Source organism: Dipodomys merriami, unplaced genomic scaffold, assembly GCF_024711535.1.
Source record: "Dipodomys merriami isolate MVZ:Mamm:240054 unplaced genomic scaffold, mDipMer1.0.p SCAF_2793, whole genome shotgun sequence".
Classification (NCBI taxonomy): domain Eukaryota; kingdom Metazoa; phylum Chordata; class Mammalia; order Rodentia; family Heteromyidae; genus Dipodomys; species Dipodomys merriami.
The window spans coordinates 1-23,362 of record NW_027204263.1 but is presented as its reverse complement, the minus strand read 5'-3'; the positions used below and the strand labels follow the sequence as shown (position 1 = coordinate 23,362).

Below are 23,362 nucleotides of genomic sequence, written 5' to 3'. Positions count from 1 at the left end.
TCAGTCATAAATAGGCAAATTATTACATGATTTGAGGATTAGGATGAAAAATTTGATACATAGCAGAGGTATATGATGCAGTAAAACCAGCTGGTTTATATTTTGGTCATGTGTGAACTGCCCATAGAGTAAAAGGAAGAACTTTTAGTGATGGAAGTTAAAATAAACTCTATTTTGGAACTTATTTTTCAAGAGGAAAAAGGGAAAGTATTTCAACAGAATTAAAGAGTACCAGACCCAATGAAAGGCTCCTTAAATCATGGAGGCTCTATGTTTGCTGTGTAGAAACCTCACCCCTACTTTCCCATAATCCCTCTTCCTAGAAATGATTCAAGAATTCATAGTACTTTTCCAACTCTCTCTTTCCCAGCTCTCCCTTTCCCAACTCTCTGTCTTTCCCAGCTCTCTCTTTCCCAGCTCTCTCTCTTTTCCAGCTCTCTTTCCCAGCGATCTTTCTCACTTCTCTTTCCCAGCTCTTTCCCAGGTCTTTCCCCGGCCTTTCCCAGCCGCGTGGAGGGCCAAGATGGCCTGGTGCCAGCCAGAACAATGACTAAACCTACCCCTTACCTGAATACCAAGTGCTTGGTGCTGTTCTTACTCAGCTACCTCTTTTTAAAAATCTAACATAAATGGTGTCGTGACTCGGATAAAGGGCTTAAAGTCAGGATAGGTGGGATTCCTCTCTGTTTTTTTTCCTCTTTTTTCTTTTTTTGCTTGTTTTTCCCTTTTTGCTCTGAGGAATACCCACAGTTCTGATGGCCTTTTGCGAATTGGTCAGTCTGCTGTGGACACATCACACCGATACCATTACTGGCCTTCACATCCACGTCCACACCACTTCTCTACTCTGGTGAGTGAAATTACTCTCTACAATTCTCAGTTGCTCAGTCTCTGTCCAGACATGGCACCATGCCAGAGAGCTCCTACAGCCTTTAGCTGAAAGGCCGCTCACCTCTGAAGCCGAGGATGCTTGGTTTTGGGACATGGCCTTTTTTCTCTAGAGGGCTCTTGGGGAAGTCAGGATTCTGCTTCTGCCTGGTGAGCTCTGGGGTGCTGTGAAACCCCTTTGAAATGCCTCCTGCACTCCCTGGAAAGCCAGAGAGCCTAATTTTTTGTCATTCTCAGATGTACACACTTTTTGCTACTTCAATGGTAAATGGTCCGAAGTCAGTTTAATTTCAGGCTCTCTTTGCTCTCTCTCTGCCATTCATGTCCACCTTCCCTATCTCTCCAATTCTCTTTTCTACAACATTTTGGCTTGTGCCCTGAAGAGTGTGATGCAGGCTGGGTCCTGGGGAACCCCTCCTCTAGGTTCCCTCTCAAAGGCTAGCCAATGTAGGCTTGATGTATTTGTTCAGGGTTTCTTTGCATTCTTTCAGAAATTCACCGTCTTTAGTTCGCCATCTTGGCCACATTGTGACCCTTAAACTTCCACCAAGCTTACTACTCCATCCATCTATTCTAAGGTGTCTTGCTAATAAGTTGCTCTTTTTCAGGCCCTGGTAAGTGAGGCCCAACCATCTGATGTGCTTTGTTACCAAAGATGTATACACACTATTGTCAATGCTTGATAGGAAATGTACTCAGTATCTTGCCCATGTAATTGTAACCCCTCTGTACAGTATTTTCACAATTAAAAAAAAATTCAGGTTTTGAGTTTTGCCTTTTTTGTTTTATGTTGAGTATTCTACTACTGACTACGTGGTTTTAAAATACTGGGCCTATCTGTGCTAAAATTTTCATCACATCTAACAAGTTTAGTCATTGCAGAATATTTGTTGGTCAATTCTTGATAAGGACCAGGTAAGCTCTATTCTCTATTCTATTTGATCTCCTTGTTGACTTATTTGAAATAATAAAGGGCCTTTGTGGCAAAGATTGCAGTTCAAAGCCAGCCTGGGCTGAAAAATCCCTAAGACTCCATCTCCCAACTAACCTGCAAAGAGACAGGTTGGAAGCATGGCTCAAGACTCTTATCTCTAACCAGCCAAACACTGGAAATGGTACTGTAACTCAACGTGATAGAGCACTAGCCTTGAGCAGAAGTGCTCAGGGATAGTGCCCAGGCCTTGAGTTCAAACCTCCTTGAATACCAACTGTGACAAGCCATCCCAGCAACGAGCACCTAGACTCAGCCAGTCTGGGGAACAAGGGACCATGGATAGGTGTAAGAGGAGATGTTGTCAAACAGCTGCTTTGTGCCTGCCCTTTCAAAATTAACCACAGTTGGGAGGTCGATAGAAGTAAGAAGCCTGCCCATCCAATGTCTATACCGGTCTACGTATTAACTGAACAGGAATTTATATTCTTGTCTTTGTCACTTGACTTATCCTCTACCTAGTCGCCAGATGTCATAAGTAGCTAGGGACATTTCGACCAACATTTTCAGCCCCAAGTCCTTCCTCTTGCCATTTATTTGCTCTCTAGTATTTTTTTCCAGCCCCTCAATGCGTCATGAGACCTCTCCAGAGTTCACCTAAGAATTCACACCACCAAGGGACAGCAGCTGCTCACTGCCTTCTCTGGGAGGGGACCAAATTTCAGACTTTTATCCCTAATGTCAATGCCCCTTGTCAGCAGGAAGTAGCCAGAGAGAATCCGTGCCCCATTTCATGATTATTAAAAGACTGGAATGTAAGGTCTGCTCCTGGATGGAGAGCAAAGTCTCCACTGAGTACCTGCATTACCTAGGCGCCTGGAACACCTGGAAGAGGTCACATTTGCATTCACTGAGGTCACATCTGAATTTGATGTGGCCACACCTTTCTCCACCCATACCCCAGATAAGGCCTAACCCAGGCCCAGATGCTCTCTTTCCCAACTCTCTCTCTTTCCCAGCTCTCTCTTTCCCAGTTCTCTTTCCCAATTCTTTCCCAACTCTTTCCCAGGCCTTTCCCAGGCCTTTCCCTGCCTTGTGGAGGGCCAAAATGGCCTGGTGCCATCTTGAGTAAACCTACCCCTTACCTGAATACCAAAAAAAAAAAAAAGAATTCATAGTAGTTCTTAATCTAAAAACATAATATGGACAGGTTTCTCAGCAGAGGAAGCAGGAAAACCCAGACAGCCCTTCCAATATTCCCATGTGGTGTTTCAAAAATCACTAATGATGAAGGAAATGGTGGCCTTGAATTTCAGGAAGGCCATTCAGTGGGCATGAGGGGTTTATTTAGATTCATTCTCTTAATTTGTGTACTTTTGGCATTATTGGCATCTGACTCAGTGTTTCATTCTTGATAATCAAATGCTCTACCACTGTAGCCCTGCCACATCCCTTTGTGTGATGCTTTATGCCAAGACCAGACATTCTGTTATCCTCCTACTTGCATGTCATGCCACACTGCGATGACAGATGCATGCCACCATCCTCAGCTTTTCAATTTTTTCCCCATGCTATCCTGAAAGGTCAATGCTCCTGATTTTAGCTCTTCCATGCAGCTGGGATGAAATTTTTATTAAAAACAAAATTAAGAGCCTAAATTTGGTTTTTAAAAAGTTCAATACATGTGTTACAATTTTCTCCCAAAACATAAAATCCTGTGCTTCTAACTTTAAAATACTTAGCCAGCTAAGGGGTATTATGCATTTTGAATGCCTAACAACCACCCCAAAGTAGGCTGGCTACACACATGCCCATCACATCTATGTTCATGATTTGCCCAATAGTGACTGCTCTGACCCTGAGCCCCTTCACTTTCTCACAGTCCATCTCTAAGCAATTCTCAATAAAATCTGCACGTCAAGTACCCCATTTCCCAAACCCTACCTGCATCATGACATATAGAACCCACCTCACCTGAGAACCTGCAATTGTTCTCACCAAATACCTGGCAGACTCACCTATGAAACCACGAGCCTGGTTTGGTCATTCACTTACATAACAACGTGACAGCTTCCTGGCTTTGTGGAGGGAACCTACACTGAATCATTGTGAAATAGCAGTCAAAACCGTGAAATCAACAACAGATACATGCTTTGTATCTGGTGAAAGACTGTGCTCAGGGAAGACTCAAAACAGTCCCTCCAAACAGACAATTCACTATGACAAGTGTAGTGACCATTGGATTCACAATCCTGTGTGCACATACTGAGTTGGAATCTCCTTCTCTACAGGCTTGATAAGCAAATAGTCACTACACCCCCTAATATGGTGACACCTTCTCTGAAACCATTTGAGGTCTGAGCGACATGGGAAGAATTGGACATGGATCAATGGAAGCCACTGCACAGCCCAAAGTTCCTCAGGGGTCTGGAAAGGGACCTCTCCTGATGGTGAAGGATATCAAGGCCTTTCTTTCAGGAGCCAAGGCAAGATAACCCTGACTTCTCTGCAGGTGCAGACACTTACTTTGAGATACTCTCGCTGAATGACACCACCACACAAGTGGAAGAGTGAGGTCTCCAGAGAATGCACTTAGGGAAGAACAGTTGCAAATCGCACCATAGGTTGGATCTGACAGGAGCCTGCTGTTCACTGGCACCGAGGTGACAGGATAGCATCCCATTTTCCAGGCTCTATGGTAGCACAGGAGGGGGGCTCTGCCTTGGAATGCTCTGTCCCCCATACTTTATTGGTTCAACAGATGTGAAATCCACGAATAGAATTCCTCAGAACCTTCTTGAAGGCCCTTGGTGTCTTTCTCATCCAATCGCTGCCTCCAACAGTGACTGGAAGTAGCCTCAGCTTCTGAAGGACCCCCCAGCTTCTGTCTGACTGGTGGCTTCCAGTCAAGCACACAGGCACTGGTCCTTTTCTTGAATTAGATGGGCCTCACTTGTCTCATCTGAGGGCAAGCCACAGAATTATGGCTTGAGTCTGAAGAAGGTCTAGTCACTGCCACCTTTGAGCTGCCATGTGTTGAGGCCACCAGAGACCATGTATACACGACAGTCTCTGAGGACTCCACACACAGAAGCCCAGTTATTCTAGCATTTCAGGTGCCCTGCCAAACACTTAAGGGAATGGCTACAGGACCAGAAGACCAACTCAACAGAACCAGCTTAGACTAACTTGTGATATTTCAAGATCATGATGTTTCCTTTGCTCTCGACACAAGATAATTATGCCAAATGCAAAAACAGAGCAACTGCTATCCTGTCACAACTAAAAGTGTGGTGTTCCCACTATCTGTTTCAGTGGTGCTGTCCTGGGACTGGTTGCTCTGCCACAAATTGGGTGTCTCATGCAGTCCCTGACATCTGCTCAGGAGGTGGGAAAATACAACCACCTACATAAAAGGGAAACAAATCACACTACTTTGGCTGAATTTGAACCATGATCCCTCACATCTCAGCTTTCTGAGCAGCTAAGAGTATAGCTACGAACCCCAGCTCACCAGAAAACACCAAGTGTTTATTCTTAATAGCAAAGTGTATGCCCTTAGAGCAAGGCATGCAGGCTGGTGGTGAGGGCCTGGCTTTGAATCCTGGCTTGTTTGATCTCATTGGTAGAATATGGTGGTAATGGGATTACCTTCCTTAGCTGGTTACTGAGGGGGAACTGTGGGAAACTTAACATATTAAAGACATTTGGGACAATGACCAATGTCAATGGTCAATAGACAATGGCCAGGGCGTGTGGGCATGATCAGTTTGAAGGGCAAACATTCTGCAAACAATTCTTATTGCAAACACATTGCCTTCAAAGCCGTTGCATGATTTATTAAAAAGGGAGTAAGGGATGCTAGTCTGGTTCTGGAAACAGACATAACCCAAATTGCTGCCAATTCCTCAGTGAGACCTGGGAACGCATGATCAATAGGCAGAAAGTGGACCACAATATGTGGGTATGGACAAAGTTTGTTGACATATCACATGCTGATTTACAGCATACAGACCTAAAAGTAGATCTTCAGACAAAGAGCAGAAAGTTAACTTTACACAATTTCATACGAACACAGACAATTAGAGGTAATTTTAAGTCAGTAAGCAGGAAGAATTAAACCTTGTCAACAAATGTGAAGTAGCTCCAGTGATCAAAGGTTGCAAAGAGTAAGCAAGGCACAGGTGAGCTTCCTTAGACACACAAAGAGAGTCTCCGGGCATTGTTCTATAGAATTACCAGGGGAGAATAATGGCACTTCCTGCAAACTTTCACCTGAGTCTGGCAGCTGGGCATCAGGCCTTTGCCCTGACATGGAGAAAGGGAAGTCCCTCTTATTTCCCCCAGAGGGAATACATGCAGGCATATGCACCCTCATGGCATGTAAGACTTCAGATGGGGTCATGAGAATCAATGCCTCCAACTAACTTGCCTACTTGGTTCCTACAGCTGTAGAGCTCCACCTTCCTCACACCAACATTTTCTCCTTGTGACTGCCCAGAGACAAGAAAGTTTCCAGACAACTGGAAAGGGTTGCCTTCCTGGAGGTCTCTGATTGGAGAAGAGGCTTGGTAATGAGGACTTCCCATTGGTGGGTTCCAGTGCTGATGTTCTGTGACCTTCCCAAAAATCTTACACCTTCCCTCCCCTACCTTTCAGAATGACAGCACAAAAGCCATTGTAAACACCTGTCTCTACTTTACCCTAACCCACTTTCTTATTTCAAAGGGTAGGGGTTGGGGGCATAAGTTTGCATCAGGAAGCTAAGCCAGCAAACAACAAAATAACTTGAGTTTAAAAAGATCTTAACCCCAGGAATACCTCCCTGAGAAGGAGGAGAAGTGCTTTTATGGACTTCTTCAGAACTATGGTATTCAAAATGGAGTGCTACAGACAAACCAATGGGGTAAAGAAGTAAGATGCAGGCTGAGCATCTCTAATCTGAGAATCTTGTGTTGTGATGCTGTCTCAAGTGAGAAGATTCCACATTGGGCTTCATGTGACTGTGGCCATCAAAACAGGAGCACACTGCTACGGGCTCATGCCTGTAATGATAGCTGAGATATAAGGAAGTCTACAGTTCAGAGCCAGTGTAGGTAGAAAAGTCTCTGAGATTCTGATCCCCAATTAACCACAAAAATGTAGACATGGAGCTGTGTCTCAAGTAGTAGAGCACGAGCCTTGAGCAAAAAGCTCAAGGTAAGTGCTCAGTTCCTTAGATCAAGCCTCAGGTACAACACAAAAGGAAATGAAAACAAAAAACATCAAGGCAGAGGGGGGTTCCGGGAAGATGGCGGAGGAGAAGCTGGAATCTGAACAAGCTCTCACATAGAAAGCAGTTTTAGAGTTCCAGTGAACAGTCCTAAGCCAGAGAATCACACCAAGTGTGCCATCACAGGACAGAGAGTTAGACAAGAGAGGGGAAGCCAAGGAAAGAAGACACATCTGAGCGCTTGCCAGCTGCTGCCTCAGCGGCAGCGGCAGGGTTGCGGCGGAGACCACAGCCGGGACCATACCTGAGCGCTCACACAGAGAGTCCGGGACGAAGGAGCCAGACGCAGCGGGCGAGTGGATTCTACTAAACACCAGCAAGAACCGACAAGGAGCGGACATCTTCATCCTGCAGTTTGCAGACCAGAGACGACCCAGGATCCAAGACTTGGCGTGAGTAGAAGCTCGACGTCCTCACTCTTTCTCAGGGAGCAGAGGAGGGAAGGCCACCCCTCCCCCCTTAGCACCAGTGATCTCCATCTTGGATACCGACAAAGTTCGGAGGATCTGCCAGCTCCAACTCAGGCCATGGAATAAAACGAGTCATTTAGCAGGTCACAAGAACTTAATGGTGAAGTAACCTGCCAGACTCAGCTCCATCCAGGGAAAAGTCAACCAGCTCAGGCGCCAGCCATTGGAGTGCCTTGCCTCACTGGGTAACCAGAGCCAGAGGCTGCCCCTCCCTCTAGCAGCCTCCACAATCAATTGAAAAACAGAAACCCTAAGAATGGCTCCAGGCTGGGCTCTGTGAGTTTTTTCACAAAATAGCCCCAGGGAAAAGCTACTGATTGTTGAAAGGCCTAAACTCTACCCAGAAACTAGCCTCACCACTGCATCCCCCTCTTTTGTGATTCTCAAAGCAGATCACCCTCCCATTAAACTAACCTGGGAGGGGGATCTCAAAATCTTGGGTAAAGCAGAGCATTTTTCTGCCTGTTGGAACAAACTGACTTAAGAAACCAATCAAGCCACAGGACCTCAAGCTGACCAGAGACTCCAACAAGAGGCTGGTTACAGACAAAAGGGAGATACAGGATTCTTCCCAACCCTGCCCCCTCCAAAAAAATCAAAGAACTTTTTTTTTTTCTTCTTCTTCTTCTTTTCTTTTTTTTTTTTTTTGGTACCTTATATATATATATATATATATATATATATATATATATATATATATATATATATATATAAATTTTTTTCCTTTTTTAAAATTTTATTAATCTTTAATTTTTGCCTTTTTTGAAAAAATAATTGTTTTCCAGTAACTTTTTTTTCCTCTTATAATTTTTATTTTAGGAATACGTGAATGTGCATTTTCCTTTCTTTTCTTGTCTTCTTTCTCTTTTTTTTCTTTCTTAACTATCTTTTTGTTTTTTGTCTAGCTCTACTGAACTTCTGATCTTTTTTTCTCCCTTTCTTATCCCTCTCACCTTTTCCTCTCTTTTGATCTTCTTTATGTGACTTAACTCTTGTCCTGCACATCCTCAGATAAACCCGTACTTAACTAGTAGACCCTATCCCCCATTGTGTACACACTTAATCCACAAATTTATTACTCAATTCAAAACCTCTGAGACTTAAGTTCCTTAATAGCAGTACTACCTCTTTATACCGATATAATATTTTAAGCATTTTTTTGAGTTTTTCACTCTATGTCCCTTCCCTTCTGTTAATATACTCACATTCCTCTCTAAATAGATGGTTTTTTGATCTCCATAATAATATTAATTTTTACGTTTCTTTTTTTTTTCTGGTCTCTTTTCATTTCCCTTTCCCTTTCTTCTTTTTCTCTCTCTCTCTACTTGCATCCTACCCAACCTATATCCTGCATTGGGATTAGGACATAGTTAACTCTCCCTGTGCCTCCCCACACCAATCTATTCCAATTTTTTACCCACATCTCTCCCTAACCCTAATAATTTCTGGTTTTCCAAATTCTTCTCTGCGGTTTGAAGCCCATTAACATATGTTGAATAGATGTATCTGTTGAACTAGATTGTATCTGTAGACTATTGACTGTAAAAATGCAAACGTTGGTTGATGGTTGCCTTAAGATAGTGTTCTAGTACAAAACTGGTGCTATTTTCATCTCAAATGGGCAGAGTAAGCCGGAAAAACACAAGAAAAATGGCAAATCTGGGTAACTCAATTCCCAATCTTGATAATGAGGGCTCAGAACAGATAATGAATAATCCAGAGGAGAGTTCCCAAATAGCTCTACAAACACTGCTGGCAAACATGATAAATGAGAAGTTTGACAACTTACAAACGACTCTGTATGAGCGTGATAGGGAGAGAGAGGAGGCATCCCAAAAATTTATACAGGAATATCATAAGCGTGAGGAAGCTACTCAAAAAATGATACAGGATTTGTGTGAACAAATTGAGAATACTCAAAGAGAAATGGAGGAATGGCATGAGCAGGCTGAGAACACTCAAAGAGAACTGCAGGAATCCCATGAATGGGAGGAAAGAGAACTGAAGGAATTCCACGAACGGGAAGAAGCTAATCAAAGAGTAATACAGGAATTGAGAGACCAGGTAGAGAATACACAAAGATCACTAAAGGCATTCATGGAATCCATTAACAAAGAGCTGAAGGAAGTCAGGAAGATCACAAAGGGAATGCTGAATGGAATCCAACAGAAGGAATGGGTGTCCAAAGAAACCATAACCAATCAACTAAGTGATTTGAGAACAAACACTGAACACCAAATTAAGGAAGTAAAGAAATTCATACAAGACCTAAAACAAAGCTTCGACAAAGAACCTGAAGCCATCAAAGCTGACCAATTAGAAGGAAAAGAGATTAAAAACAAAGTAGAGAGTCTTGACAGCAGGTTAGACCATGCAGAAGATCGAATCTCAGGGATTGAAGACAGCCTAGATATTATAGAGAAAGAACATACAACCATCCAAGACAAGTCAAAGAAATATGATAGATCTATTCAACACCTGGAAGACACCATCAGAAGGCCTAATCTAAATAATGGGTGTAGAGGAGCATCTAGAAACAGAAGTTAATGGTCTAGGAAATTTGTTTAACAGGATCCCAGCAGAGAACTTCCCAAACATACAAAAAGATAGGCCTATTCAGATACAAGAAGCTTTTAGAACCCCAAATAGACCAGACCAGAATAGGACATCATACCGTCACACTATAATCCACACAGGATCAACTCAGAACAAGGAAAAGATCCTTAAAGCTGTCAGGGAGAAAAGGGTAATCACCTATAAAGGGAAAGCAATTAGAATCACCTCAGATTTCTCAGCAGAGACAATCAAAGCAAGAAGAGCCTGGAATGATGTATGCCATGCCCTAAAAACAAACAACTATTAACCAAGAATACTGTACCCAGCTAAACTCTCCATCATAACTGAAGGCCAAATAAAAACCTTCCATGGCAAAGAAAAATTGAAACAATACATCTCCACCAAACCAGCCCTACAAAAGATTCTTAAAGATGTCCTACACATAGAAAACCAACAAGACCTCAATAAAGGCCAAGAAACTGCACCCTAACTGAGAATCCGAGAACCATAGGAAGAACCCAGTTTTCACAGCCCCCATGAAGGTGGATAACATGGCAGGAACTCCCAAATACCTCTCAGTCTTATCTCTTAATGTTAACGGACTGAACTCTCCAATTAAGCGACATAGACTGTCTAGTTGGATTAAAAAACAAGACCCTTCTTTCTGCTGCCTGCAGGAGTCACATCTTGCCCGTAAAAAAGAACACATTTTCAATGTTAAAGGCTGGAACAAAATCTACCAAGCAAAATGCCCCCATAAACAGGCGGGAGTTGCAATCCTAATATCAGATAAAATAGACTTCAAATTAAATTTCATGAGAAGAGATAAAGAAGGTCGCTACATACTAATTAAAGGATCTCTCCTTCAGGAGGATATTACAATTCAAAATATCTATTCGCCAAACAATGGAGCACCCAAATTTATCAAAGAAACACTACTTTCCCTCAAATCCCATATAGATCCAAAGACATTAATTGTTGGGGATTTTAACACACCACTCTCCCTACTAGGTAGATCAACTTGGCAAAAACTCAACAGAGAAACCGCAGATCTAAACAGCTGCATAGATCAACAAGACTTAACAGAAATCTACCAAACATTTCCCCCAGCAGCATCAGAATACACGTTTTTCTCAGCAGCACATGGAACGTTTTCTAAAATAGACCATATTTTACGCCACAAAGCAAACTTGTCTAAATTCAGAAACATTGAAGTTATACCTTGCATCCTCTCTCACCACAATGGAATAAAATTAGAACTCTACACCAAAATCCACCAAAGAAAGTCCAGCATCACACGGAGGCTGAACAACAAACTGCTGAATCATGAGTGGGTCATGGAAGAGATTAGAAAGGAAATTCAAATGTTCATGCTATTCAACAAAAATGAACACACAAATTACCAGCTCCTCTGGGACACAGCAAAGGCAGTACTCAGAGGCAAGTTTATAGCTCTGAGCTCCTACATCAACAAATTGGAGAGATCTGAAACTAACAATTTAATGACACATCTAAACCTCCTTGAAAAAGAACAGCAAGATAAACCCCAATCCAGTAGATGGAAAGAAATAATCAAAATTAAATCAGAATTAAATGAATTAGAATCCAAAAAAACTGTAGAAAGAATCAACAAAACAAAGAGTTGGTTCTTCGAAAAACTTAACAAAATTGACAGACCCTTAGCAAATCTTATCAGAAAAAGAAGAGAACACACCCAAATTAATAAACTCAGAGATGAGAATGGAAACATCACCACGGAAACAACCAAGATTAAGAACATTATAAGGGAATACTTCTCAAAACTTTATGCTAATAAGTTTGAGAACTTGACAGAAATGGACCTTTTCCTAGCAAATATTGACATGCTAAAACTAAACCAAGATGAGTTAAACTATCTTAACAGGCCCATATCAAGCATTGAAATAGAAACAGCAATAAGAGATCTCCCAGTTAAGAAAAGTCCAGGACCAGATGGTTTTACAGCGGAATTTTACAAGGCCTTCAAAGCAGAGCTCACACCAATACTCCTCCAACTCTTCAATGAAATTGAAAGAGAAAGCTCACTACCCAACACATTCTATGAAGCCATCATAACCCTCATCCCAAAACCAGGCAGGGACTCATCAAAGAAAGAGAACTATAGACCCATTTCTTTGATGAACATTGATGCAAAACTTCTCAACAAAATTTTGGCCAATCGACTTCAACAACTCATCCAAAAAATCATACACCACGATCAAACAGGAATCATTTCAGCGATGCAAAGCTAGTTCAATATACGCAAATCAATTAATATTATTCATCACATCAACAGGAGCAAGCATAAGAACCACATGGTTATCTCAATAGATGCAGAAAAAGCATTCGACAAGATCCAACACCCCTTTATGATGAAGGTTTTGGAAAAATTAGGAATCCATGGAACATTCCTCAATACAATAAAGGCTATATATGACAAACCTACAGCCAGCATTATACTCAATGGTGAAAACTAAAGCCATTTTGTCTTAACTCAGGAACAAGACAAGGATGCCCACTCTCTCCACTTCTCTTCAATCTAGTAATAGAATGCCTAGCTACAGCAATAAGACAAGATGCAGACATAAAGGGGATCCAAATAGGGAAAGAAGAAATAAAACTCTCCCTCTTTGCAGATGACATGATCTTGTATTTAAAGAATCCCATAGACTCCACTCCCAAATTACTCAAGCTGATTCAAAACTTTGGCAATGTAGCAGGTTATAAAATTAACCCCCCAAAATCAATGGCTTTTCTGTATGTCAACAAGGAGAAACGTGTGGCTGAAATTAGGAAAGCAACTCCATTTGTAATAGCCCCACAAAAAATAAAATACCTAGGAATTAACTTAACTAAAGAAGTGAGAGACCTCTATGATGAAAACTTTAAAATCTTAAAAAAGGAAATCAACACAGAACTTAAAAAATGGCAAAACCTCCCATGCTCCTGGATTGGCAAGATTAACATCGTGAAAATGGCAATACTTCCCAAGGCTATCTACAAATTCAACGCAATACCTATCAAAATTCCAACCTCATTCTTCAAGGAAATAGCAGAGGCAATCCAAAAATTCATATAGAACAATAAAAGACCCTGAATAGCAGAAACGCTCCTCAACGGAAAGAACACTGCTGGAGGAATATCAATACCAAATTTCAAACTCTACTATAAAGCCATAGTAATCAAAACAGCTTGGTATTGGCATAAGAACAGACCTCAGGACCAATGGAATAGAATTGAAAACCCAGAAATGAACCTACAGACCTATAGCCATCTGATCTTCGATAAGGGAGCTAAAACAATAGAAGGGAAGAAAGACAGCCTCTTCAGTAAATGGTGCTGGCAAAATTGGTTAACTACATGTAGAAAACTAAAGCTAGATCCTTATATATCACCCTGCACCAGAATCAACTCCAAATGGATCAAAGACCTTGAAGTCAAAGCAGATACTCTGAAAACATTACAGGATGGAATAGGAGAAACCCTAGGTCTCCTTGGCTCAGGTCGAAATTTTTTTTTTTTTAAGAAGACAACTTAATGTTTATTAAAATTGAGTATTCACAGTACTACTAAAGGCAGCTTTTAAATTGCTCAATATATACAATGAGGTATATGGAAAATGATGTAGGTACAGAAGGCTCTCTAATTCTGCAAATTCTTTTTGCTCTCTTTGGCAAATATATGTAAGAGATGTGCCTATCTTCAGACTCTGATTTGTTAGCACTATATAAATAATCCCCTTATTACGGTATTTGATGGGAAAGACAGTAGAGATAAACAGATAAAAACAATAATTATTTACATAGCCTTATTTAATGATTATTAATATCCCTAGTGAAAACATAGGACTTCTACCAGTTAAACAGCATTCTAGCAAGAACAAATACATCATCACACAGATACTGTTAAACGAAGATCCTCTTTGTACACCCAAATTCATGAACAGGCCTGGATGGCAGTACATATTGCTCATTTATTATGGATGGATTTCCCATTTTACAAACAAAGCTCTCATTGTGGTTTGAGAATATTTTTTGTATGTATTTTCTGACCCCACAGAAGGCCGAAATTTTTTGAATAGAGACCCGGAAACACAACAAATCAAAGAAAGGTTGGACAAATGGTATTGCATAAAGTTGCAGAGCTTCTGCAGGGCAAATGACATAGCTAGCAAGATCAATAGAAAGCCCACAGATTGGGAGAAGATCTTTACTAGCTATACAACGGACAAGGGTCTCATATCTAAAATATACTTGGAACTCAAAAAATTAAATCCCCCAACAACAAATCCTCAAAGAAACAACTGCTCAATAAATAAGTGGGAGAAAGACTTAAAGAGAAACTTCTCTGAAGAAGAAGGAAGGATGGCCAAAAGACACATGAAGAAATGTTCAACATCCCTAGCCATAAAAGAAATGCAAATTCAAACAACATTCAGATATCACCTCACCCCAGTTAGAACGGCAAAAATCAAGAACTCTAACAACAACAGATGCTGTAGGGGATGTATACAGAAAGGAACCTTACTTCATTGTTGGTGGGAATGTAAACTTGTTCAACCACTTTGGAAAGCAGTATGGAGGTTCCTCAAAAGACTTCACATAGAACTCCCCTATGACCCAGCAATCCCACTTTTGGGCATTTACCCAAATGTTTACAAACAAGACCACACTAAAGCTACCAGCACAACAATATTTATTGCAGCATTATTTACCATAGCTAAGATATGGAACCAACCCAGATGCCCCTCAGTAGATGAATGGATCAAGAAAATGTGGTATATGTACACAATGGAATTCTATGCCTCCATCAGAAAGAATGACATTGCCCCATTTGTTAGGAAATGGAAAAACTTGGAAAAAATTATATTCAGTGAAGTAAGCCAGGCCCAAAGAAGCATAGGTCCCATGGTTTCCCTTATTTGCAATATCTAGTATATGTATGAGTCAAGCGGAAAAGTTCAAAAAAGTTGATGTTAGGCGAAATCAACACCTAGAGAACTAGTGAAATAATTTTTCTTTCTTGCGATTGTTTCTAACATATTTATAAGATGATTTCTTTGTTGCTTTGTATGTCCCTCCCTCTCGTTATAACCCCTCTTTTCACTATATTTTTTGTTGTTATAATTTGGGGTGTGGAAGGGAAAAAAGAAATTGTTTAAATAGGGATACAAGTGGACCCATTGCAACAATGAGATGTACAAGACCTTATGTCGAAAAATGAACTTTACAATATTGGTGGGGGGTTGGGATGGGGGGAAGGGAAATGGGAGGGCAGAGATGGTAAGGGGATACAAAGGAGGAGGTAACAATGCTTGATAAGAAATGTATTCATTACCTTGCTCATGTAATTGTAACCCCTCTGTATGGAATTTTCACAATGAAAAAACATTAATAATAACCAAAAATGAAACAATTACAGGATAAATTATTTTTGAGGCTCTGGCTTCCATTCTCAACATAAATAGAAAATGCAGGAAGTAGCACTGTGTCTCAAGTGGTACAGTTCTACTCTTGAGCTGAATTGCTCAGCGACTATGCCCAGGCCCAGAGTTCAAGTTGCATGACTAAAAAAAAAAAAATGGAAAGAACCATTTCTTCCTTAGCCACAAACATAAGGGTGCTCTTTAAAGATTTTTGTAATTGAAAAATTCTCATTGTACAAATGAGTTAATGCAATTTCAAAAGGAAAGTCTAGAAAGTCAAGAAAAGCTCAATAATCAAATTCAAAATCTAGTTCTTACTTTTTAATGCAACAGTCTCTCTCATGTCTCTCATGGGTAGCTTCTATTGTAATTTACTTGGGAGTCCCAAGAGAATATAACTCAGTTTCAAATAACTCAAAGAACATCACTCCTGTTATATTACTAAGCTACATTACATCTGAGGCCTAGTGACCACATGAAATCACCAACTTTACTCGGGATGACTTCTGCCCTTGGGCAATAATAACTAGACTCCTTCACTGGTCTGAGACACCAAGATACTTCAAGAGACATAAGCCCCTCCTCTTATCAGACTTGCCAACCCAGAAAAACACCTGTTCTCAATATATGCTTAGCCATGAGTGGCTCACCCCTCTCATCTCTCAGCAATCTTCTCTTTTCCCTCAGAAAGATGAAAAGTAGTTCGAAAGTCTCTTCAACTCTTGTACAAAACATACCTATAGCATGAGATTCTCAGCATTGAGAAGGATGTCGTAACTACACCTGCCTTCATACTGCTGGTTCACCTTCTGAAACTTCTCAACCCTTTCTTCAATGATACTGCTGTCTGCTGTCTGTAGAACTGTTTTCCATCAGTACCAGCTATCCACACAGCTCCTTATAGTCTTCATTCAACAGGATCCATGAACTGAGTGTCTTCAATCTCCTCTTTTAGTTTTCTTTTTGTCGGTTGTGGGGCTGGAACTCTGACCCTGGGTACTGTCCTTCAATTCTTCAGTTCAAGGCTAGCGCTCTACCACTTGAGCCACAGTGCCAGTTTTTGGCTTTTTCTGTTTATGTGTCTGTGAGGAATTGAACCCTCGGACTCATGCATCTGAAGCAAGTACTATACCACTGAGCCACCTTCTGAGCCCCCTTCAATCTCCTCTTTGCTGATAGTCACCTGCATGGAAAAATGCAATTGGATATTTAAAATTGCCAACAAAAAGTGCCCTTCCCTCCAATTAATGGATTGTGAATTCAGTTTTGTTAGCATCTTGAAGGACTTACATCTTTTTCTTCCTCTTAGAAACCTAAGGTTTAGCATGATCAGATATACTTTTGCTGAAGTAACAAATTTAGGTGGCCAACAGATCCTTTACTCATTTCACATCTATTACTAGCAGGTTACATCAAACATAAACAAGAAAGGCTTAATAAATTAAGCACCACATAAAATTCTTCTGCAAATATTCTATCTGTTCCTGTGCCAACATCATGTCCTTCTCTGGAATATGTGGCTCAGGTTGGCCTTCATAGTTGGAAGTTCTTTCAAATGCAGAGTCCTGTGAACCAACGACTTCTCTAGTTCCTACATTTAAACACAAAAAAGAGGGTTTATTTTTTTTAAAACCTTCAATACAAGCTGCTGCTTTTCCCCACACCTAACCTAATCTTTGATTAAACTCAATGGGAGGGGCCCAGCCAAGGAGAGGGATCTTAGAAATGAGAAACAGCCTTAGTCTCCTGAAGACCTACCTAGGTGGTCAGCTTCAACCTGAGTTGCTCTCAAAACAACATTGATTTCTTCAACTCCCCTTATCATTGCCTCAAGTTCGTCTTTCATGTTTCTATAACTCACTGTTATTTAACATATAGCTCAACACTCCAACTTAGTGGATAGTGAAGTTAAATAATTACTTGAAATTTAATTATCTTATATTTATAAGGTTATACAAAGTGAAACCTCATTCTAAACTGAGAAATGCATTCTTGCTAAAGTAGTCATTGCATAATCATTTCTCTTCTACTGGAGTTATTGTTTGGCTTTTTATTTTTATTTTTATTTTTGTTGTCCATGAAGCTTGAACTTTGGGCCTGGCCCCTGTACCTGTGCTTCTTTGAGCTCAAGGCTAGCTCTCTATCACTTGAGCCATAGGGTCACTTCCACTTATTTTTGAGTAGCTTATTGAAGAGTCTCAAGAACCACTATCCTCAATTCTCAAGTTCCTGAGTAGTTAATATTACAGGCATGAGCCAAGCCACTAGCACCTGCCTTGGGCTAACGTTCTAAATGAAATTGTGTAAGAAAAAAATTGTCTGTTAGTAAGGATCAGTAAAAAATTCCCTCTGACTTTGGAAACATTTTTTCTTGGTTTGTGTATTTTTCTTGCTGGTGGCAATCAAATTCAGAATTTCATGCAAACTAGGCATACTATCACTAGCCATACCTGGAGTTATTTTGTGTTCTATTTATTTTAATTTTGGAGGCTGATTCTAGGACTTGAACTCGGGGTCTGGGCACTGTCCCTAAGCATTTTTGCTTAAGGTTACTACTATGCCACTAAAGCTACAGCTGTGTTTCCAACTTTTTGATTGTTAATTGGAGATAAGCCACATAGATTTTTCTCCCTTGGGTCAGCTTTGAACAAAGATTCTTAAACTTCAGCCTCTTGACTGGCTAGGATTATAGACTTGAGCCACTAGCATACACTTATGTCTTTAAAAAATATCCATTAGTAACAATAATAAATGACTTATTATTACTACAGGATCACACCTACAATGCTACCTACTTGAGAGGCTGAGATCTGTAGATCATGGTGTAAATACATCATGGTTAGACAATTCAAAGTTCATTAATTTTTGTATGTGCTGGCCCTAAGGATTGAGGGCTTCAATTCAAAGCTTGAGCACTATTTTTGAGCCATAGTACCACTTCCAGGTTTTTCATAGTAGTTTTTCAAAGTAGTTCATAGGACTACTGGACTTTTCTGCCCAGGCTGGCTTTGAACTGCCATTTGTATCCTCCTGAGTAGGATTTAACCAGAAAAGCCACACTGAAGGTGCATACATGCTCAAATGGTAAATGCTAACCTTGGCTGGAAAAAGTTAAGAGGATTCAAGCCCCAGTATTGGCACATATACACTTATATGAATGCATGTGCATACACACACACACACACACACACACACACACACACACACACACACACACACACACACAAAACAAAAAAACCAGACTCCTATACCAAGTACCCCAGGATGAAAAAAAGGTAAAAATAACAAATTATAAGATGGATGATTATTTTAAGTAGCTTCAATAGTTACTAACATGGCTATATTGTGGCTTAGGTGGTAGAATGCTTTCCTCCCATACACCAGTTCAATTCCCCATGTTGTTCAAACCAAACCAAACGAACATAAACACACCAAGAAGCATATCCTACAAAAGATATATAATACTATGTAACAAACATTAATTATTAAAAATAACTGAAAAACAGCTAAATACAGCTATGTCAAAATCATGCATGGGGGGCTGAGAAGGTGGCTCAGTGGTAGAGCGCTTGTCTTGCATGCTTGAGGCCCTGGGTTCGATTGCCCAGCACCACATAAACAAAAAGAAAAAAGCCAGAAGTAGCTCTGTGGCTCAAGTGGCAGAGCACTAGCCTTGAGCTGAAGAGCTGAGGGACAGTGCCCAGGCCCAGAGTTCAGGCCCCATGACCGGACCCAAAAAAAAATCATTCATGGGAATACTCAATATCTAAAGAATGTATTGTTTTCTATCAAATCAATCTATAAATTGAATGCAATTTTCTGAGAAGTCTTATCAGGACTTTTTATAGTTTCAGGCTGGATAGCTTAGGAAAAATGAGACCTGGAAAATGACATCTAGGAACTCTGATAGAAACAATACATTTAGAAACATACATGCACTATCTTCTTTGCTTCTAACTCAGGGTGCGTTCATCATCTTAAGGATAAGCATCTGTTCTATGGCAAAAATATATGCATTCTTTCCTGTAAGAAATACACTAAAGGGGCTGCGAAGGTGGCTCAGTGTTAGAGTGCTTGCCTTGCATGCATGAGGCCATGGGTTCGATTACTCAACACCACATAAGAAAAAAGAAAAAAGCCAGAAGTGGCGCTGGGGCTCAAGTGGTAGAACACTAGCCTTGAGCTGAAGATCTGAGGGACCGCGGCCAGGCCCAGAGTTCAGGCCCCATGACTGGACCCTCCCCCCGATAAAAAGAAATACACTAAAGACTGAATCACCAAATAACCAAGAACTCAGATGGTGTAACCCCAGAGTGATTAAGAGCAAAGATAAACACCTATATATATGGCTTTATGACAGGACTTGCTTTTATTATATAAATGCCCCTGATGTCAAAGAGCTCTTTGCGTCTACCGTTAAGAGCACTCACACTCTGAGTGTGCCTCTGTCTTTCTGTTTATCTGCTTATCTGTTTGTTTGCTTGCTAACTCAATAAAACATTGCCAAGTTTTCTTACCATGGTGACTACTCTGCAAATTTTTATTCTGTGACCAAGGACCCTAAGTCAAGAGTTCCTACTTATAGAGGGAAACTTCCCCAAACCTCACCTGGACCCAGTGACTGTTGTTCCTCAAAGTTATGAGTTGAGTTGCTGAGTGGTAGAGTGCTTGCCTTAAATGCAAGAGACTCGGTGTTTGGTCCCCACTAACAGAGGAGAGGAAGGATTTCTAAAGATCAAAAGACACAAAGAATATGAAAGAACAATTTTGGGGACACACCATAACTCAAAATGAGGATTTGTTATACTAAAGCCTAGTAATCAAGACAATCTGGTATTACAGCTGAAGAAAAAGTATTACATAGGGTAGAGAACTGAGAACAAGCCTATGTAGAATCCTGAGATTTGACATTAGACTATTCAATAAATAGCTATTTGGAATAGCTAGCTATTTATATGGAATAAGATACAAAATAGACCTTAACTTAAAGCCATAGCAAACAATTCCTAAAAACAAAGGTAGAAAGCAACACTTAAAAGCTTTAAGAATGAAATAAGAGTGCATTTTAAGAATGGAGATTTTCCCCAAGGAAATGAATACAAAGGTAGGAAAATATCAATAAGTTTACATTACAGCAACACCTTGGTTGAGTAAGTAACATCAAAAAAAATATAAACATCCTCTCTTAAGACTGAAGACATTTAAATAGTATGTATTCAACAAAGGAACATTTCAATCAAGAAGATGACAGATAGGATACATGATATTGAATAAAATATCTGAGCATGCAATTCACAAGAAAAGGCATATGTGATGTGGCAAGATTTATGAAAAATATTCTGTCAGGAACAATAAAGAGATACCACACTTGTCAGACTAGGGAAAAGTTAAAAATATACTGGACAATACCAAATGATTGGAGAAGGATTATATAAGAATATATGTGGATATGGATACAAACTTTATCATTATGCAAACTGCATATAGAGGAGTAAAAGTTATCAAACACTACTGACTAAAATTCATGAAGAAAATGTTCATACATAATATGAAGGACATCACATTTAATATGCACTGTCATAAGTATTTGTGATGATTTTTAGTACACTGGAAAATTTTTCAAGGAAGAAAAAAGGGGGTAAGAAGCCTTAATAAGGACCCTCATTTGTGAAATAACTTCAAGTACCCCACTACTTACTAGTTCGTAATGTTTTCTTTTTTGTTTTGCAATTCAGTTCCCACAGGGCAAGGGCAGGAGAGGAACAGCTTCCTTTGAATTGGGGTCATCTGCAAATGGTACCTGCATCTAGGACAACACAAATCATGAAGCTAGAGGTTTGCAAGATTAAGAAAAACAGGCTAATGGCCATGACCTCTTTGTGGAAGGGGAAGCACTGGATGGGGTGAGCAACAGTATCCCCTGCTCAGGACTCATAATCCCAGTATATAGGCTATAGTTGGGAAGGGTGGTGGACATACTCCAAGCTCCAATGTGCCATCTCTTCTGCCCTCTAGAGCCCACCCTTAGTCCAACTGGCACCACATAGGCACAATCATGTGTCCACATTCCATGAATGGGTTCCCATAGAATGGCAGGGTGGGAGCAATCTTTACATGAAAATGGATATATCTCAGATGGCACTGTCTCTGAGGCTGACAAATCATGAATAAAGAGTTCCTTTACATGATCAAGAAGAGGTCCTCACTATGAAGTCACTGTACAAGGTAAACGACTAGTTAGGGAGGTAGCAACATACCCAGATCCAAGTTAATAACCCCAGGCTACAAAGGCATTACAGGGGTATGGACACAGGGCCTGGCCCAATATGCCCACAATCAGGCCTATCTGGCATCATGTATGTGCCCTCTTATGAAAGTGTGTACTGGGGCATAGGCCTATCAGAAGGGACCAGCAAGACAGTTGTCCACATGGTGAAGAGCAAGCTACCAGGCATGACCTCTCTTTAGCAGTAGTAAGCACTATTTAGGAAGGTAGGCAGCACCCCAAGTTCCAGGCGTATAAGCCCGACTCCACAGGCCTGTGAAAGGGATGTTTTATAGTCTCCAACCCCAGCCTTTTTCTCTTGGGTCCAAAAACACCTAGGACCTATCCAATTTAAAAATAGGTTAAGTGCTTTCATGGGAAAATGTGTATACACATGCACAAAATCCCTGACCCATGATTTCATTTTCACAGGACAGAGGAGGGAATGGAATCACTTTGAATTGAAGGCCTCCCAAGGCTACACTGAAATTAACCAGCTAAGGAAAAAGGACAAGCTATGGCTTCCCTTCTTCTGGATGCAATATATTGCACAACAAGGCCACTCTGGCACCACATTTGTGCCCTCCTGTGAATGTGTATACACACATGCACAACACATATCACAACTGGATTCCCACAGTTCCAACCGGGAGTGGAACCACTTACTGAGAAGGACATAGGCACATATAGCTGCACCTGGGCTGACTCATACCAGGAAGCCAGAGGTCCCAAAGTGAAGAAAAACTGGCCGCCTTGTATGGCTTCCCTGTAACCGGATAAGCCCTGGTTAGAAAGTGCAGCACCATGCCAAACTCCAGCCCTGTAATCCCAAGCAGCACAGGCCATACTCTGCAAGGGAGACATGAAAGATCTACTCTCTAAGCCTTTCTTCCCTTGGGCTGGCATCAGCACCCAAGTGGGAAAATCTTGCCACAGGTCCTTGTGTTCCACAAACTGGTGTATACACAAGCACAATGATATACTCACTCAACCCCACACAAATATTCAGTTACCACAAAGGGAGAGTGGTCCTATTTGCATAGAAACTAGGGCATCTGGAATGGCACTGTCACCTGGGCCTTCAGAGAAGGACCTGCAAGATGTTAGTCCAAGAGGGAAAGAACAGGGATTTGGGCATGCTCTCCCTGTAGGAGGAGGAGCACTGGTTGTGGAGGGTGGACGCATGCCCACTTCGAATCCCACAACCCTGGGCTATACAGGACACAGCTAAATAGCAAAACAGGACAACTTGTAGTCAAGGAATCTCCAAGTCTTCTTTCACTTGGGTACTATAATATATAGTACACAACCAGTCAAATCTGACACTATGTACATGCCTTAGTGTGAATGTGTGTACATACATGCACAACTGCTCACCAGTGATTTGGTTCCCACAGTGTGGCAGGAGAGGTCTAACATAAAATGAAATGGGGGGCATGTGGGATGGCATCTGTTGTGGCCTGGCACAGATCAGGAATTTAGATTTCCTTAAGGTAAACAAGAGGCTCTCAATCATGTATTCACTTTAGCAGGTGAA

At 40.9% G+C, this 23,362-nt stretch overlaps 1 long non-coding RNA gene across 2 annotated transcripts; it reads right to left on the bottom strand.

Annotated features, from left to right (window-relative positions):
- Positions 1-16,665: 16,665 nt before the first annotated feature.
- Positions 16,666-21,783, bottom strand: LOC138837924 (uncharacterized). Of its 2 annotated transcripts, none has more exons than XR_011375508.1 (3): positions 21,259-21,783; positions 16,851-17,151; positions 16,666-16,743 (listed from the first exon to the last, which is right to left on the bottom strand). It is a non-coding gene; the product is annotated as an uncharacterized lncRNA (long non-coding RNA). The 2 variants fall into 2 exon arrangements; XR_011375509.1 differs by lacking the exon at positions 21,259-21,783 and adding an exon at positions 20,169-20,202.
- Between the last annotated feature and the right edge of the window lie 1,579 nt (positions 21,784-23,362).